The 13,286-nt window shown below is 47.0% G+C and overlaps 1 protein-coding gene and 1 non-coding gene across 15 annotated transcripts in view; one reads left to right on the forward strand and one right to left on the reverse strand.

Moving 5' to 3' along the window:
• Window positions 1–13,286, reverse strand: part of LOC126284467 (myelin regulatory factor) — a 1,300,448-nt gene that overhangs the window by 211,291 nt on the left and 1,075,871 nt on the right. The gene's annotated exons all lie outside the window — the stretch shown is intronic.
• Window positions 5,301–5,374, forward strand: Trnat-ugu (transfer RNA threonine (anticodon UGU)). Its single transcript has one exon. It is a non-coding gene; the product is annotated as a tRNA-Thr (tRNA).

Below are 13,286 nucleotides of genomic sequence, written 5' to 3' on the forward strand. Positions count from 1 at the left end.
CCCACTGATGCACCAGGCTGAAGATACCCGTTCGGGACAACACTGTGTCCTGCTGCGTGAAGAAGTCCGAAACTGCCTGCTATATACATCCTCATCCGACAGCAGTCGTCGACCTTACGAGGCCTTTTTTAAGGCATGGAAACTGCATGTGGAGAGATGAAGAATATAGGGCGGAGGGAGGCGAAAACATTGCAACGGAGACTGATTAATCCGTGGTCCAACCGAGATTCGACACTGCGACTTCTCGGTTTCCAGGCACGCGCTTTAGTGCTAGACAACCGGGCCCGATGTATACATGAGGCGATCAAAAAGTTTCTCGTCGAAGACCATACAGTCCAGAATCGGTGTGCCAGTCAGGCAATTGGACGTACTATGATGAAAATAACCGTTTGGTAAAAGACTGTGTCGAGCTGCGTGAAGAAGTCCGTAACTGTCTGCTGGACATCCTCGGGCGAAATGAATGGTCGAGCCTGTTTTTAAGTGACCGAAGGCTACCTCATTGCACGTGGAGAGATCAGGAATATAGAGCGGGGGCTCCAATGTCTCCCATTTGAGTTGGTGTAACTTCTACGTTACATTTGCGATATGGGCATGTGCGTTATTATGTGGCAGCAGCAGCCCTTGGCGCACTATTCGAAAACAGTCGTTTGCGACATACATGCTGTCCCATACACATTCTTCACTCTCCGATGGATGACTATCGGTGTTTGTCCTTCGGCTGCCAAGAAACAATAACAGCACACCAATCCTGTATGGATTCATGTGGTAATAACGTCGCCAGAGTTCATGTTTCCGCTTTTACCGCATGCAAGTCGGAAAGATACGAGAATTAAAACCCGCGTCCGGCCATCCTGATTCCGGTTTTCCGTGATTTCCCCAAATCGTTTCAATTAAATGCCGGGATGGTTCCTTTGAAGGAGCACGGCCGATTTCCATCCCCATCCTTCCCTTCTCCGAGCTTCTGCTCCGTCTCTAATGACCTCGTTCAAATGGTTCAAATGTCTCTGAGCACTATGGGACTGAACTGCTGAGGTCATCAGAACTACCTAATCTTAACTAAAAATGGTTCAGATGGCTCTGAGCACTGTGGGACTCAACTGATATGGTCATTAGTCCCCTAGAACTTAGAACTACTGAAACCTAACTAACCTAAGGACATCACACACACATCCACGCCCGAGGCAGGATTCGAACCTGCGACCGTAGTAGTCGCACGGTTCCGGACTGCGCGCCTAGAACCGCGAGACCACCGCGGCCGGCACTTAACTAACCTAAGGACATCACACACATCCATGCCCGAGGCAGGATTCGAACCTGCGACCGTAGCGGTCGCGCGGTTCACGACTGTAGCGCCTAGAACCGCTAGGCCGGTAATGGCCTCGTTGTCGACGGGATGTTAAACAGTCTGCCCCCCCCCCCCCTCCCTCCCCTACCACCACCACCAGAAAGACACGAATACCACAATAATACGAGGGAGAGTCAAATGAAAACCTTAAATGTGTAATAACAAATCGAAATTTCGCGCCGATATCTTGTAAGTTGGTAAGCGTGCTACAAACAGCGTGCACAATGGCCTGTAGGTAGCAGCACAGTGCAAATGCACACATACCGTAGCAGTATCAGTACAAAGATGGCTGCCCCACTACCGACTTGCACCAGGGAAAAACAGCGTTCTGTTATTTGGTTTTTGCGTAGTGATGGTGTGAAACGTATTGAAATTCATCGACGACTGAAGGTTCAGTACAGTGGTGCATGTTTGTCACAACAGAAAGTCTACGAATGGAGTAGGAAGTTTGCAAATGGTGTGACTTCAGTGGAAGATGCTCCTCGTCCAGGTCAGGCACAACGAGTTGTGACTCCACAGAACATTGCAGCAGTTGAAGCCATAGTGAAGGAAAACCGCCGAGTAACACTGAATGACATTGCAGCATGTTTACAGATTAATCATGAGTCAAGCACACGACATTGTGTATGATGTTCTCCAGTTTCACAAAGTGTCTGCAAGATGGATGCCAAGGCAGCTGACTCCTGAAATGAGAGAACGACGTGTTGATGCTTGTGAAGAACTTCTTCGGCGCTTTGAACGAGAAGGTCATGGCTTCTTTGCAATGATCGTTACTGGGGACGAAACCTGGGTTCACTTCCACTAACCGGAAACGAAGAGAGCGAGCAAGGAATGGCGCCATTCCTCATCACCAAACCAAAGTTACGAACAGAAACGTCAGCAGGGAAGTTACGATGACTCTCTTTTGCGACGTAAAAGGCGTCACTTGTAGCACTACATCCCTAGAGGGACCACTGTCACCATTGTATCATACACAGTTCTCCTAAAAAATCATCTGCGACCTGCAATCAAATCAAAGCGGAGTGCTGTCAGCAGGTGTCCTTTTGCAACATGACAATGCAAGGCCCCACACTGCCCGTACAATAGTTGCAACAATCACAGACCTGCATTTTGATGTTCTCCTCATCCACCATACTCACCAGATCTTGCCCCAAGTGATATCCATATGTTTCGACCACTCAAAGACGCAATGGGGGGAAAGAAGTTCCTTTCTGATGATGAGGTACGCCACGCGGTGCATGAGTGGTTGCGCGGACTACCAAAAGAATTTTTTTCTAAAGTACACTCCTGGAAATTGAAATACGAACACCGTGAATTCATTGTCCCAGGAAGTGGAAACTTTATTGACACATTCCTGGGGTCAGATACATCACATAATCACACTGACAGAACCACAGGCACATAGACACAGGCAACAGAGCATGCACAATGTCGGCACTAGTACAGTGTATATCCACCTTTCGCAGCAATGCAGGCTGCTATTCTACCATGGAGACGATCGTAGAGATGCTGGATGTAGTCCTGTGGAACGGGTTGCCATGCCATTTCCACCTGGTGCCTCAGTTGGACCAGCGTTCGTGCTGGACGTGCAGACAGCGTGAGACGACGCTTCATCCAGTCCCAAACATGCTCAATGGGGGACAGACCCGGAGATCTTGCTGGCCAGGGTAGTTGACTTACACCTTCTAGAGCACGTTTGGTGGCACGGGATACATGCGGACGTGCATTGTCCTGTTGGAACAGCAGTTCCCTTGTGGTCTAGGAATGGAAGAACGATGGGTTCGATGACGGTTTGGATGTACCGTGCACTGTTCAGTGTCCCCTCGACGATCACCAGAGGTGTACGGCCAGTGTAGGAGATCGCTCCCCACACCATGATGCCGGGTGTTGGCCCTGTGTGCCTAGGTCGTATGCATTCCTGATTGTAGGAGATCGCTTCCCACACCATGATGCCGGGTGTTGGCCCTGTGTGCCTCGGTCGTATGCATTCCTGATTGTGGCGCTCACCTGCACGGCGCCAAACACGCATACGACCATCATTGGCACCAAGGCAGAAGCGACTCTCATCGCTGAAGACGACACGTCTCCATTCGTCCCTCCATTCACGCCTGTCGCGACACCACTGGAGGCGGGCTGCACGATGTTGGGGCGTGAGCGGAAGATGGCCTAACGGTGTGCGGGACCGTAGCCCAGCTTCATGGAGACGGTTGCGAATGGTCCTCGCCGATACTCCAGGAGCAACAGTGTCCCTAATTTGCTGGGAAGTGGCGGTGCGGTCCCCTATGGCACTGCGTAGGATCCTACGGTCTTGGCGTGCATCCGTGCGCCGCTGCGGTCCGGTCCCAGGTCGACGGGAACGTGCACCCTGCGCCGACCACTGGCGACAACATCGATGTAATGTGGAGACCTCACGCCCCACGTGTTGAGCAATTCGGCGGTACGTCCACCCGGCCTCCCGCATGCCCACTATACGCCCTCGCTCAAAGTCCGTCAACTGCACATACGGTTCACGTCCACGCTGTCGCAGTGTTAAAGACTGCGATGGAGCTCCGTATGCCACGGCAAAGTGGCTGACACTGACGGCGGCGGTGCACAAATGCTGCGCAGCTAGCGCCATTCGACGGCCAACACCGCGGTTCCTGGTGTGTCCGCTGTGCCGTGCGTGTGATCATTGCTTGTACAGCCCTCTCGCAGTGTCCGGAGCAAGTATGGTGGGTCTGACACACCGGTGTCAATGTGTTCTTTTTTCCATTTCCAGGAGTGTAATTTATGCACTTTGTAAACGCAGGAGGACTTGCATTGAGCGTGGGAGAGATTATGTTCAAACGTGATACGGCTTTGTACAACTTCTGCACAATAAATAATATTAAAAAAAAAATATTTTAGGTTTTCATTCGACTCACCTTCTTAACTTGAGCCGGCCGCTGTGGCCGAGCGGTTCTAGGCGCTTCAGTCCGGAACCGCGCTGCTGTTACGGTCGCAGGTTCGAATCCTGCCTCGGGCATGGATGTGCGTGATGTCCTTAGGTTAGTTAGGTTTAAGTAGTCCTAAGTTCTAGGGGACTGATTACCTCAGATGTTAAGTCGCATAGCGCTCAGAGCCATTTGAACCATAATGACTTGAAATTACAATGAAATGAACACCCTTGGCTGCTTACAGGTGTTGACATACGTCAACGGGGACAGATGAATGTGTGCCCCGACCGGGAGTCGAACCCGGGATCTCCTGTTTACATGGCAGACGCTCTGTCCATTTTTTTTAAAAAAAATCTCATTTTGTTCCTTGTATCTGCTCGGGACGGACGTCGAACGACAGCCATGTCAGTTCGTTGTTGATCCATGAACTCAGTTTTTTTGATACAGAGGGCAGCTAGTCCTCTGACAAACACGCTGAGTTACGGTGCCGGCTAGTCCAGCTGAGCCACGGAGGACACAGGGGATAGCGCGACTGCAGGGATTTATCTCTGGCACGCCTCCCGCGAAACCCACATTCTCAACGTATTGTCCCGCACTACATTCGTATTGCTCCCGCCCATTATACTCATTACTCGCGGCTCGTTGACGATTCCCGTAAGAGTTCGGGCACTGTTTGTGCATTCGCACAGTGGCCGGCGAGCCTTAACTATTTATTTACTAAGACGGTATCTGTTCTTTCGGACACTACGAATGTTGTGCGGGACAATCGTTGAGCCGGCCGAAGTGGCCGAGCGGTTCTAGGCGCTTCAGACTGGAACCGCGCGACCGCTATGGTCGCAGGTTCGAGTCCTGTCTGGGGCATGGCTGTGTGTGATGTCCTAAGGTCAGTTAGATTTAAGTAGGTCTAAGTTCTAGGGGACTGAAGACCTTAGCTGTTAAGTCCCATAGTGCTCAGAACCATTTTGAACCACTACGTTGAGAAGGTGGGTTTCGCGGGAGGCGTGCCAGAGATAAATCTCTGCAGTTGCGCTATTCTTCGTGTTCTCGGTGGCTCAGATGGAAGAGCGTCTGCCATGTAAGCAGGAGATCCCGGGTTCGAGTCCCGGTCGGGGCACACATTTTCATCATTCCCCGTTGACGTATGACAACGCCTGTAAGCTTCTAAGGGTTTTCATTTCATTGTAATTTCATTCTAACGAGCTGCTTGGTCACCGATGGTATCTGTTCCATACCACCTTAGTAAATAATGACCTGTCTGCATGTCAGTGCTTATATACCAGGCATCGGAGTCACGCTGCGTTGCATACACGCTACAACAATACCTTGAAACGGGAACTTTTTGATCGCCCCTTATAATTCTCTCAGCGTTCTGCCTTTATTTGGGACACAGTCTACAGCAGGGATCCCCAAACTATTTTGGACAAGTGACCCCTTTTCCAAAATGAACTGTTACCTCAGACCCCCATGGCCAAATTACCTACTTTTAAGATCAATCTCCTTATTCATAATGGTCCGTTAACTTAAAACAGCAGCTACAGAGTGTTATTTTTTATTCTAACTTAGGTCAATAGAAGAAGACAGAGTGAGAATTAGCAATGCTTTAAGTTAGCAGACTATTATGAATAAGGAGGCCTCTCTTTAGTTAATTCCTAGGTACTAAGGTACCAATCGTCGACTTCCAAAGTCAGTTTTCGTTTATGTCGACCACTTTGGGAATCGCTGGTCAACAGGATCCCTCTGTGCTACGCGGGCACTGAAAGTGAAGGAAATTCCCGCGCCATGTGGCCAGGTGTCAGCCAGACACACGGCCAGAGGGTAGGTAACGAGACGCCACGCTTTCTTCGCCAGTCCCGTGCTTTCGCTCGCGTGGCACTCGCCGGCCTGCCGGTGGAGCATTACGGTTTGTGGGGCCTGACGGCTGCCGCCGCGCTGAGTGCCATTAATCGCCGCCGCGCTCCAGCGGATACCCGGCACAGCGGCGTCCGTCGCCTTTCCACACCGGCAGCGAACACCTGGCCGTCCAGGACAGACGGGAACAACACGATCCTGCAGCGCCCGCGGGCGAGGCCGGCTGCGCGGCACGGGAACAGCGGTCGTGTCCTCACTGCCCCGTGTCGGGGTTCGCGCCTCTGATACAAGCCCCTTCCACAAGAGCAACGTTCTTGTCTCAACAGCAGACCACTCGACACTCAGATATTTGTAACTTTTTATGCAGGGTGTTACAAAAGGTACGGCCAAACTCTCAGCAAATATTCCTCACACACAAACAAAGAAAAGATGTTATGTGGACATGTGACCGGAAACGCTTAATTTCCATATTAGAGCTCATTTTAGTTTCGTCAGTTTGTAGTGTACTTCCTCGATTCACCGCCAGTTGGCCCAGTTGAAGGAAGGTAATGTTGACTTCGGTGCTTGTGCTGACATGCGACTCATTGCTCTACAGTATTAGCATCAAGCACATCAGTACGTAGCATCAACAGGTTAGTGTTCATCGTGAACGTGGTTTTGCAGTCAGTGCAATGTTTACAAATGCGGAGTCGGCAGATGCCCATTTCAGGTATGGATTAGCACGGGGCTATTGCGTTACACAGCACAGTCATTTTCATACAGAGCGCTACGTGACGTTACCAACATAAAAACCTAAACAGCCTACTTACAAGCTCACTGGACTCGCATTCGGGAGGACGACGGTTCAATCCAGCGTCCGGCCAGCCTGATTTAGGATTTCCGTGATTTCCCTAAATCGCTCCAGGCAAATGGCGGGATTGTTTCATTTGAAAGGGCACGGCCGACTTCCTTCCCCGTTCTTCCCTAACACAATGAGACCGATGACCTCGCTGTTTGGTCTCTTCCCCCAAACAACCCAACCCCCGAACCCCCTACAGATACTACTACTACTACTACCACTACTACTACTACCACTACGACGTGATCAGGCCCAGTGGACCGCACGCATCCTATCTGCCATCCGTCCAACACTTCTTGGGTCTCCCTGGCGGTCTCTTTCCTGTAGGTGTGAAGTCCAGGAGCTTTCGAGGCCATATGTGATCCTCCATCCGGGCCACATGGCCGGCCCACTGCATTCGGGCCGGTCCTATACAGACAGTCCTGAAAATTTGTGACTGTAAATTTTTGATGTCTATGAAAATAATTGTAAGATTTAACGCGAAAAACGTGCGGCACCTGCAACAGATTATATTCAAGACGTGAGCTATTCATGCATCAATTATGTACTGCGTGCACCCCAGGTTAAATCTGACAAGTATTTTCATACCTATTAAAAATTTTCTGTCACGAATTTTCAGAACTATCTGTACTGATTTGGAAATGGGTACGAGTCTAGGACAAATTATTTAATACTTTTTAGTCCGATTTAAAAAACTATTATATTAAAATTTAATTTCTACTTAAATAATTCTTTTCTGCATTTTAGTCTCGTATGTGTGAAATTTTTCAAACTGATTTCAAACAGATGAAATTACAACAGATGCTTTAAATTTCGGGTTTATTTCAATCCTTTTTCACCTGAGTAACTCATATTACTCCGAACTATGTATATCTCGCAAAAAGAAAAAAATCTCGTTTGTTCTTCAGTCCCAGTTGCACATTTCTAAATACAGGGCATGCTTCCATCTCTCTTGATTATTCGTGTAGTTGCGTCAGCAATCTGTCGTATAAAGGGTGTTACAAAAAGGTACGGCCAAACTTTCAGGAAACATCCCTCACACACAAATAAAGAAAAGATGTTATGTGGACATGTGTCCGGAAACGCTTAATTTCCATGTTAGAGCTCATTTTAGTTTCGTCAGTATGTACTGTACTTACTCGATTCACCGGCAGATGGCCCAATTGAAGGAAGGTAATGTTGACTTCGGTGCTTGTGTTGACATGCGACTCATTGCTCTACAGTAGTAGCATCAAGCAAATCAGTACGTAGCATCAACAGGTTAGTGTTCATCACGAACGTGGTTTTGCAGTCAGTGCTATGTTTACAAATGCGGAGTCGGCAGATGCCCATTTGAGGTATGGATTAGCACGGGGCAATAGCTGTGGCGCGGTGCGTTTGTATCGAGACAGATTTCTAGAACGAAGGTGTCCCGACAGGAAGACGTTCGAAGCAATTGATCGGCGTCTTAGGGAGCACGGAACATTCCAGCCTATGACTCGCGACTGGGGAAGACCAACAACGACGAGGACACCTGCAATGGACGAGGCAATTCTTAGTGCAGTTGACGATAACCCTAATGTCAGCGCCAGAGAAGTTGCTGCTGTACAAGGTAACGTTGACCACGTCTCTGTATGGAGAGTGCTACGGGATAACCAGTTGTTTCCGAACCATGTACAGCGTGTGCAGGCACTATCAGCAGCTGACTGGCCTCCACGGGTACACTTCTGCGAATGGTTCATACAACAATGCGTCAATCCTCATTTCAGTGCAAATTTTCTCTTTACTTATGAGGCTTCATTCCAACGTGATCAAATTGTAAATTTTCACAATCAACATGTGTGGACTGACTAGAATCCGCACGCAATTGTGCAATCACGTCATCAACACAGATTTTCTGTGAACGTTTGGGCAGGCATTGTTGGTGATGTCTTGATTGGGCCCCATGTTCTTCCACCTACGCTCAATGGAGCACGTTATCATGATTTCATACGGGATACTCTACCTGTGCTGCTAGAACATGTGCCTTTACAAGTACGACACAACATGTGGTTCATGCACGATGGAGCTCCTGCACATTTCAGTCGAAGTGCTCGTACGCTTCTCAATAACAGATTCGGTGACCGATAGCTTGGTAGAGGCGGACCAATTCCATGGCCTCCACGCTCTCCTGACCTCAACCCTCTTGACTTTCATTTATGGGGGCATTTGAAAGCTCTTGCTACGCAACCCCGGTACCAAATGTATAGACTCTTCAGGCTTCTATTGTGGACGGCTGTGATACAATACGCCATTCTCCAGGGCTGCATCAGCGCATCAGGGATTCCATGCGACGGAGGGTGGATGCATGTATCCTCGCTAACGGAGGACATTTTGAACATTTCCTGTAACAAAGTGAAGTCACGCTGGTACGTTCTGTTGCTGTGTGTTTCCATTCCACGGTTAATGTGATTTGAAGAGAAGTAATAAAATGAGCTTTAACGTGGAAAGTAAGCGATCCGTACACATGACCACATAACATGTTTTCTTTCTTTGTGCGTGAGGAATGTTTCCTGAAAGTTTGGCAGTACCTTTTTGTAACACCCTGTATATAAGGCACGTAAAGTTCTGAACTCAAATATCTAAAGCAGTTCAATGCAAACCAAAAAAATTCTCGAGAAAATCGATTTATCTATTTTCCAGTTTTCCGAACATCTTGAAGTTCTCTAAATCCATAAAATTAAATTGATTCCCACGACAGGCGGCGTGCTTCGCTCGGTATCTATCGAGGATGGCAACTGAGTGATCAAAGGATTGCTAGTTCGAATTATATTGTTATTTTTAATGTATTTTTTGGTTTCATAGACAAGATTAGTATGTATCCCTGGTTGTCAGAAGGTGTATTGAAGCGTCCTTTGAAACTAAACTCGCCTTGTGTGTATGTAATTATTCGTGTGGTGATTTGTTTCTAAAGAGCTGTAGCAAATTTCTTGTTGCGTGCTCTTGAGTCTGTTGAAACTCGGAATGTGTATTTCCTGGTTCGCTCACCAATCTCCCCAGTGTCTCTGCAACTCCATGTCGACGTAGATGATTTGAAAGAGTCTCACTAAATTATTTATCAGAGATGGGCACTCGTTTATTTCTTCCTTGAATACAACTTTTACTATCGACTTTATAGTAGCAAGAACAAAATCGGAGTCATTTACATTACAACCAACAACTCAAATAATAAAAATGAGAGATAATGCACTGATAATGTTCGCTTTTCTTATGCAAGGTGTAACGATTTTGGTTCCTACACGCAGCACAATATTTGACAGTAATTTCCGTGATAAAATGTGATATTACAGTATTTAGCTATGGTCTTTCGTGTTTCAATTTTATTTCTTTCCTTTCGAGCCGGCCGGGCTGGCCGAGCGGTTTTAGGAGCTACATCTGGAACCGCGCGACCGCTACGGTCGCAGGTTCGAATCCTGCCTCGGGTATGGATGTTTGTAATGTCCTTAGGTTAGTTAGGTTTAAGTAGTTCTAAGTTCCAGGAGACTGATGACCTCAGAAGTTAAGTCCCATAGTGCTCAGAGCCATTTGAGCCATTTCCTTTCGAATGCCTTCATCACCTAATACACATTCATAAAGGTATACTAATTGATGTAAATCTCGTCATTATTTTTAAAAAAACTACATGTCTTCTTGTTACTAATTATACATCGCACATAGAATTGCGTTTTCATTGCAAATATTATCTAAATTTTATAAAAGACCATAAATATATTATTTTTTAATTTAAACAATATTTCATATAAAATACGTAATTAATAATTTATATTTGCAATTTAAACTAATTTGTATAGCATGTAATTAGAAACAAGACGACGTTCATTTTTCATAAAAGTAATGGTCAGATATGTGTTACTTAGCATATATTTGATGACGTTTATGTTGTACGATATAGGTAAACGACATGAACAAAAAAAGGAAAAATAGCACCATCGCGAGATTCGAACTAGTGATGCCTTGATTACCGAACTACTACGCTGCACCGCTATGGAGTGAGCCACAGTGCTCGCCGCGAAATCCGCCTCCCTTTTAAAGATCTGAATTTTCTCAGAAATCTTCTAAGTCGATTTTTTCGAGAACTTTTGAGAGTTGCGCGCCGGCCGTTGTGGCCGAACGGTTCTAGGCGCTTCAGTCCGGAAGCGCGCTCCTGCTACAGTCGCAGGTTCGAATCCCGCTTCGGGCATGGATGTGTGTGATGTCCTTAGGTTAGTTAGGTTTAAGTAGTTCTAAATTTTAGGGGACTCATGACCTCAGATGTTGTCCCATAGTGCTCAGAGCCACTTAAACCATTTGAACCATTTTGTTATAGTGTGTGACGTGAGCAATGAATGGGAGTGAGAAGTGAATCAACAGTGTAGCACTAGTATTTTACGTTATTAAATACAGTGTTGTGCACTAGGCATAAATCGAATGATGTAATACTGTTTTAAACAGACCCGGCTTGTATTCCGAGGGTGGATGCTCTAGTCTTCATCCGGCCAACGTGATTTAGATTTTCCGCTGTATCCATTAATTACTTCAAGCAAATGCCAGGATGGTTCCTACTACAAGGTCACGGGCGAATACCTGCCCCATCGTCGTCAAATTAGAGTTGTCATTATGTTAGTGTCTGTACAAAGGGTACTAGGAACGTTTCGCAAAACAGCTTTATTTATTTAACTTTTTCGAAGTAATTTCCACCGAACTGAACGCACTACTCCATCCTCCAAAACCAGTCCCTAAACCAGTTCTCCCAAGTTTCTGTAATGAGTAAGGCACATTCGTTGCTCCAGTCCTTCAGGAGGTCCTCATGACTTGAAAACTGCACTCCTTTCAGCTTCATTTTCGCACGAGGGGACATTGCAAAGACACAAGGAGGGTGCTCAACATGTTTCATGAGTCCTGTACCCCGCAAATATTCGGTGCATGCTTTGGCGCCATGAGGTGGAGCGTTGTCGTGCTGGAGGAACCAAGTGTCTATTCTTGACTTCGGTCGCAGGTTCTTCAAAGATTGGATGACTTTGGGCAGGCACTGCTCAGTGTTCCACTTAGCTGTGACTGTCTTCTGTGTGTCCAAAACAACACGCTCCACAATTCCACTCGATTTGAAAAAGGCAGTTATCACTTTATTCTTTACTGATCGGTATTTTCTGACAGCTACGGGTGTGTCGTCATGTGCAAAGTTCCAAACATTGTTTTGAGTCTTAGTCGGCACATCATAACAGTGCAGTCGTGTCTCGTCACCTGTCACGATGTTATCCACACACTGAGATCGTCCCTTAGACAACTTCTTTAACATCTCCCTGCACGAAGTCATGCCTCGTGTCATCTGCTCTTTCGTGAGTGTATGTGGCACCAAGAGACAACACAGTTTCTTTGCTTGCAAATGATCATGCAGAATCGAACGAATTGCTGGTGTCTTTAACCCTAAGATATCCTCTATCTGCTTATAGGTCACTCGCGTCTACCTCTAGCATTTTCCCCACAACGCCAATATTTTCCTCTATAGCCGATAGTCGTGGCCTTCTCGTCCTCTAGACGTTTTCCAGACTGAAATTTCCTCTTTGGAATTCTCTGTACCACCTGAATATAGTTGTACGATGTGGACACACACCACCGAGTGCAAGAGTCATTTCCTCACAGCACTGGCCTATGTTTAAACCAAGCGCGAAGTTGTACTGCAGAATTGGCCGAATCTCACTCCGTGATCACGATGCCATAGCAAGCACTTCAAACTAACGCTGCCAGTGTTTGCCTGCGCTCACAGACTTGGTACAGCTGCTACAATGGAAGTACGAAGTATTCTCAGAACACGGCAACAATCAGCCTTATTGTTGCACCGTACTGCAAAACTTCTTTAATGTTCTTTCTATCCATGTACTGCGTTATTTTTGTTGTTTTTAAATTGTAATACAAACCCAATATACACTAATGACCATTAAAATTGCTACACCACAAAGATGACGTGCTACAGACGCGAAATTTAACCGACAGGAAGAAAATGCTGTGATATGCAAATGATCAGCTTTTCAGAACATTCACAAAAGGTTGGCGCCGGTGGCGACACCTACAACGTGATGACACGAGGGAAGTTTCCAACAGATTTCTCATACACAAACAGCAGTTGACCGGCGTTGCCTGGTGAAACGTAGTTGTGATGCCTCGAGTAAGGAGGAGAAATGTGTACCACCACGTTTCCGACTTTGATAAAGGTCAGATTGTAGCCTATCACAATTGCGGTTTATCGTATCGCGACCTTGCTGCTCGCGTTGGTCGAGATCCAATGACTGTTAGCAGAATATGGAATCGGTGGGTTCAGGAGGGTAATATGGAACGCCAAGCTGGA

The sequence above is a fragment of the Schistocerca gregaria genome, chromosome 8, assembly GCF_023897955.1.
Source record: "Schistocerca gregaria isolate iqSchGreg1 chromosome 8, iqSchGreg1.2, whole genome shotgun sequence".
Lineage (NCBI taxonomy): Eukaryota > Metazoa > Arthropoda > Insecta > Orthoptera > Acrididae > Schistocerca > Schistocerca gregaria.